The sequence below is a fragment of the Panulirus ornatus genome, chromosome 63, assembly GCF_036320965.1.
Source record: "Panulirus ornatus isolate Po-2019 chromosome 63, ASM3632096v1, whole genome shotgun sequence".
In the NCBI taxonomy this organism is placed as follows: Eukaryota; Metazoa; Arthropoda; class Malacostraca; order Decapoda; family Palinuridae; genus Panulirus; species Panulirus ornatus.
Window position 1 is genome coordinate 3,006,081 of NC_092286.1, and position 5,963 is coordinate 3,012,043.

The window sequence follows — 5,963 nt, forward strand, 5'->3', positions numbered from 1 at the left end:
CAATAGGATGTTGACAATTCTGACAACTCCTCGTATGGCAGTGGATCATCAGAGCAGGAGTTTGAAAATATAACTAGACATAACTCTCATTGTTCCCAGATGTGTTTACAAAGTAGAGATGTGTAAGACCGACTGTAGGATGATGCTCTCTGTAACACTAAGCAAAGAGAGACACTAGGATCCAGTGTGATCACATGGTGGAAGTCTCATGAGCCGTCGACTGACCTGGATATTGTGTGGTGGTGATGAGTTCATGTGTGTGGGGCCCAGGTCTTGTTCCCCAGCATCTTCTACTGTTACTGACAAGAATATCCGCAACTGTGTCTTGGGCGGACAGTGATTATTTCGCTGTTATAGAAGCTTCGCTCACTGTACCCGGCTAGACACTACTATATCGGGATGCTGGTACCTCTAAAGCAATGTTACAAGTTGACAGAGTGAACGTGAGGACCATCTTCCTTCATCAAGTCATTGAAGTCTTGGCAACAGTAACCATCACAAGCCACCAGCATTACACTGAACAAGAAGACAGAAATACACACGATACGCCAACTGGAGCAAGTAGCCAGGTTATGCTTCAGTTTGATTATGTAGGAAATAAGGAAGCAGAGAGAAGACATGAGACTAGACCTAGAGCGGAGATATGATCACAGAACCCACACAAGACTCAGTAGTTTTATGGCAACGTAAACTGGGGAGTGGACTTCTCCAGCCAGGAACCAGGGCACCGAGATGGAAAGGTTCCGTGAAATTAAGAATGAAGAAGTAGAAGCCTGGGTAACTTTAACTCATATACAAATCCACGAAAGATGGATGAATAAGAGTAGATTGCACAGCTAGCCACCGTAAGTATAAACTGACTTACATTACTGAGATCGCATCGTAAGTGATTCGAAATAACGAATATTTGGTTCACAAACAAATGAGACGAGACTTGAGAACGTTGTATTACGGGCTGGCTGAGGTAATGACGTCGTTTGTCGCCCTGGAATATAATGATGTGGTTCTCATTATCATCTCTCCGGCTTGATTAATATCCGTGTTCGTCCTGGGAGCGATATATCCTAGTATTCACTCTAACGGTTTTTGACAACTGTATAAAGGTATTGAGGGACGAGGCTCGAGGGATTCAGCCCAAGTGAAGCCAAGATAATCAAGATGACCCGCTCACTGCCCTCGCTAGGTAGTATGGATGTTGGATCATCTTACCAGCATCTGTATTGTTACACATAATTCTCACAACACTGGTTAACGTATCATCGTTACAGCTTACAGTTACTCCGCCTTCATAAGAGTATTTGACTGTATTGTACAGTGAAAATATGTGATGCGACTTACGAAATAGCCAGATCGGAGACGGATTATATTTCCTAAGTAACATAGTTCTATGGAGGTTGAGAAATGACCAGAAAACAGGGTTCTTTTATTGTCTTGAGACACAAAGAGGTTTACTCCATACTATATGTATATGTATATGTATATGTATATGTGCAAGTCTCTCTACAGTGCCAGCCTGGCCTGCTCCTTGTATGGTCGTAGCAACAGCAACAGCAGCAGCAGCAGCAGTAGAGACGAAAGCAGCAGCAACATGCGTCGCAGTAGTGATGGTAGCAACAGCAATAAAAGCAGAAATATTAGCTGTAGTGAAAACAGAAATAGTAATAGCAGCTGCAGGAACAGAGACAACAGTAGCAGCTGCTATTAAGAAGTAGCAACGGCGGTAGAGTATTACAACAGGAGCAGCAGCAACAGCAAAGTAGCATCAATAGCAGGAAGATGAGGAGGAGGAGGTGGAGGAGGTGCTCAGCTGTTGCCGCTATATATTACACGGCTGGAGAGGCGTTAGCCCGGCCACAGATATTGTGAGTCATCTCTCTCTCTCTCTCTCACTGTTTGTCTCCACATCACTTAACCAAGCAGCAGCAGCGGAAGATGAGGAATGACGGCACAAGAAAAGCATTAAGCTGGCGAGCCTCCTGCTGTTGATGAAATGTCCGCCAGCGTGTTGTCTCATAAAACATGCGCCGGTATGTTGTCTCATAAAACATGCACCGGTATGTTGTCTCATAAAACATGCACCGGTATGTTGCAACTCCTCCCAGCCCACCCCCAGAAACGCCCTTCCACGCCCATCAACATCCTCTTTACCGCTACGAAGTCCCTCCTATCCCAGCAAACATACTACCCTTATGAGCCCCATTTTGCCATCACACTTCTCCGTCTTCTGTTCTCATTCTTACTTTCTACTTTATGACTGGGAAGGTGTGGCTTCCTCTGTCTTGGTCTATATCTACTCTTGATGCTCCACTGGGCTCTGTCTCCTCCTAAGAGTCAGGGGGTGACTCGTCCTCTCGCTCTTCACCACGATCTCATAAAGCCATCTCGTCATATCGAAGTCATATCATTTTTCACCTGGCCCTCTAAAGCCACGAGTGAAATCCTTCGTATTATGCCTCAACCACATCCCTAGTTCCTCCCAAACCTATCGCAGGTATCATTTTTCTAGATACTGAAAACTATACTCTCATATATGGCATCCCACCTCAACCCCATTTTCCTATACTCGTCTCCCTCCCCATTCTCTAAAATTGAAGGTAATACATTTGTCCTGTTTCTCCTCTCCTTCCACCCCAGGTATCTCCTCTCACCCTTCTACACTATGGGTAATATTTTCTGCGTATTTCCCTAACTGCTCCCTCACTCGCTTTTCATAAACTGCCTCATGTTCGTTCGATCACTTCAAAGTTTCCCAGAGGCTTGACTACCTCAGACATCAGCAACTAAATACTGAAAAGCAATCAATTGAAAGATAATCGTGAATAGATAGAGATACCGTTCCTCCAGCCTCCTACTAGTGTGGAAAGACCTCTCATATTGTCCCTCCCAACCAACGGTATACAGCGACTCTGGAGTACCATCTTCGGCAAAGAACTGTGGCTGGGGATGGTGTAATATGAGTAGGAAATATTAGCTTCAAGAGACAGCTGCTGTCGTGAGGGGGTCTGAGGAGGGATATGCTGGAAAGGTTTTGGGGGATAATGGGATAGAAAGGTTTGAGGTAGGATAGGACGGGAAGGTGTGAGAGCTGATGGGATGGAGAGGCCTGAGGGATGAAGGAATCATCAGTCAGGAAGAAACCAAAACTTGATCTTTCTACCAGCTGGACAATCCCGAGCCAAACCACCCATCACCAGCTGTACAATCCCGAGCCAGACCACCCATCACCAGCTGTACATGCTCCAGACTGGCCTTCCACTACCAGCTGTTCATACCCTAGGCAGGCTACCCATTACAAGATATTCAAGCCCTAGACAAGAATTTATCTGGGAAGATAAGTACACGAGGGGTATAGGAAGTATCAAAAATCCAAATAGAAAAAAGAAGTGTAAAAAGAGAGAGACCTGATGAACAAGCATACAGCAGCCAACAGGAAAATCCAGTGTAAACTGGACCGTTCATGCACTGGACATCTTTCAACCCACGACAAGGTAGTGTACACTGGGTTGAAGTTGAAGTAGATCTTTAGAGATCGTTGCCATGATTAATCAAACAGTACTCACGGCTTGACTGTCTAGTAATGTAGTCTACATAGTAATGTAGTCAACATAGGCTTTGTAAATGTCTAGTAATGTAGTTTACATAGGGTTTGTAAACATTTGAAATTACAACCATCAGGGATCATACACAAAAGCAACAGTTAACTTAGATATCAGGAAAGTAGAATAAGGCAATCAACTGGTGGTCACTGTAGAGCAAACCTCTTGACTCGTAGTTTCCCGAAGTCGAACTTATTCGGACTCATCTCCACAAAATGTAGTCGTCCACCACCAAACCGTCGTCGAGACTGAACAGATTGTGACAGACCCAACCTGGTCCAATATAGGATCCTCATCCTTCTGGGTCACAGAGGCCCACCTCCGCCTACCACCTCACCATCACCAACAAATGAAATCTCAACAAAAGGTTGTAGCTCTCGCCTGCGGTGCTTGGAGCTGTTCTGGTCTGTCCACCTCCCCTCTCCTTAGGTATCAGCTCTAGTTAGACAACTGCACATTTGCAACACGTCATTAACCAATACAAATTATGATCTTTAAGGACATAACAAGCTTTTATAGCCCCGCTGTAACTACCTAATCAGCAGTTTCCTGTTACCTCCCTGATAAACTACCAAAGTGTCTTTACTCTTTCTATGTGGTACAGTTCTATTTACTTTTCTATTTACTACAGTATATAACATGTATTCTGCATACTATATAGTCCAGTAGGCACTGTTCATATCATGCTCCTCCCACAAGAGACTGTTAAGATATTATTCAACAAAAGGAAGCAACCTTAGCAGGTGGCAACCTTGTGATAACATATCTTTCCCTTTAGAAGGCTGGTTCCTTGTCTTCTATTAAGATACTATCAGTATTTCAACAAGGTCAAGACTTGCTTGTTGCGATATATGTTTTTGGGAAATATTTGTGTGAGAGACACTACGACCATTTAACACAATCACATAATCCCTCTGACCTTTGCCTTCCAGCACAGCAACAACAGTTGGTTACAAGCCGTAACCCAAAACAGAAATCTTTATCATCCTTTCTGAATTTCCTGCCAGTAATTTATTCATGATAACGAAATTCGTATTAGTTCTGGTTTTTCTGATTTTTCCTGGCAGTCTGTATGTCTCCCTCGGTCTGTCTCCGAAGTAACCATGATATTATGTTATAGTATATTTGTTCCACATAATATGTTATCCAGTAAGCATTGCTCACATCAATCTTCCCCACATTACACTACACAGCAAGAGAAAACAATTCAGATAAGTTTTAATGTTCTGACAAGGGATGGAGAGGTGTGAGGGATGGTGGGATGAAGAGTTCTGACGGATGATAGGATGGAGAGGAGCACCAAGATGAGAGCAGGTTATGATGACCTGATATACTGTTTACAGATCAGAACAATCTGAGTAACTGATATCTGGAAACAGATATCAATCGGCAGATTAATAAGGCAGATAGATAAATAATAGGTCGATATACAGATTGCTAGATAGACAGCAGGACACGACAGGAACAATGACTAGGTTTCGCTAAATAGTGATCAGTTTGACAGGATTATGGACAGTTTTTACATTTTACATAGCAAGTGGAGTCGCTAGTGAGTAAATGGTCACGTGGATGGTAGTAGGAGTGTTGAACAGTGAGGGTGAGGCAAGGAACAGCGGGAAGGGTGGCAAGGTAATGGGGAATGGGCGGAAGACAGTGCGAAGGTGACTAGGTCAGTGGAAAGACAGTTGGCAGGAATGGAAAACAATGGAGAGGGACGGTCCTCTGAGGAAGGAGACCAGGCATTATGGAAGGAGCTGAGGATGATGAGTGATGGACTTTGGTCAGAGTTAAGGGTTGAGTTAGGGTGTTTGAGTGAAAGTGGCAGGGTGGGTGAGGGATACTTCCACTGCTTGGCTGTGTTGCTCATATCTCCACTATAAGGGGAATTTATTTCTATCGGTGAGGGTTCAGGCGTAAGCGTCTCCACGGATGATTGTATTGCGTGGGTGCGACTCAGGAGAGTGAGAGGGAGGGCATGTGGAAACCTAAGTGTTACTGAGTGTGTGTGTCAGGCAGGAGGAGGAGGAGGTGTAGAGATGTGGACAATGCCTTCAGACGATAAGGGACAACTGGAGCAAGACGAACAGAAACATGTAAGGGAGGGAGGAGGGCAGTGCGGCGGGGTGAGTCCTGGACGGTGCTGGCGAGAAGGACGGGAAGGGGAGGGGAACATGCTGGACAGATGAACAAACTGGAGAGAACAATAAGTTGATGAGAAGAACAGTTTGGCGAGAGGAACAGCCGGCAACTCTGAGATGAAATTTTGTATTGATCAGGAAAATGTCTGTTGTCATTCCTGAGCTGCATAAAGGTGCCTGGTTCCCTAATACTGGGAGGAAATGGTCAACAAGAGTGAGTAGAGAGGGG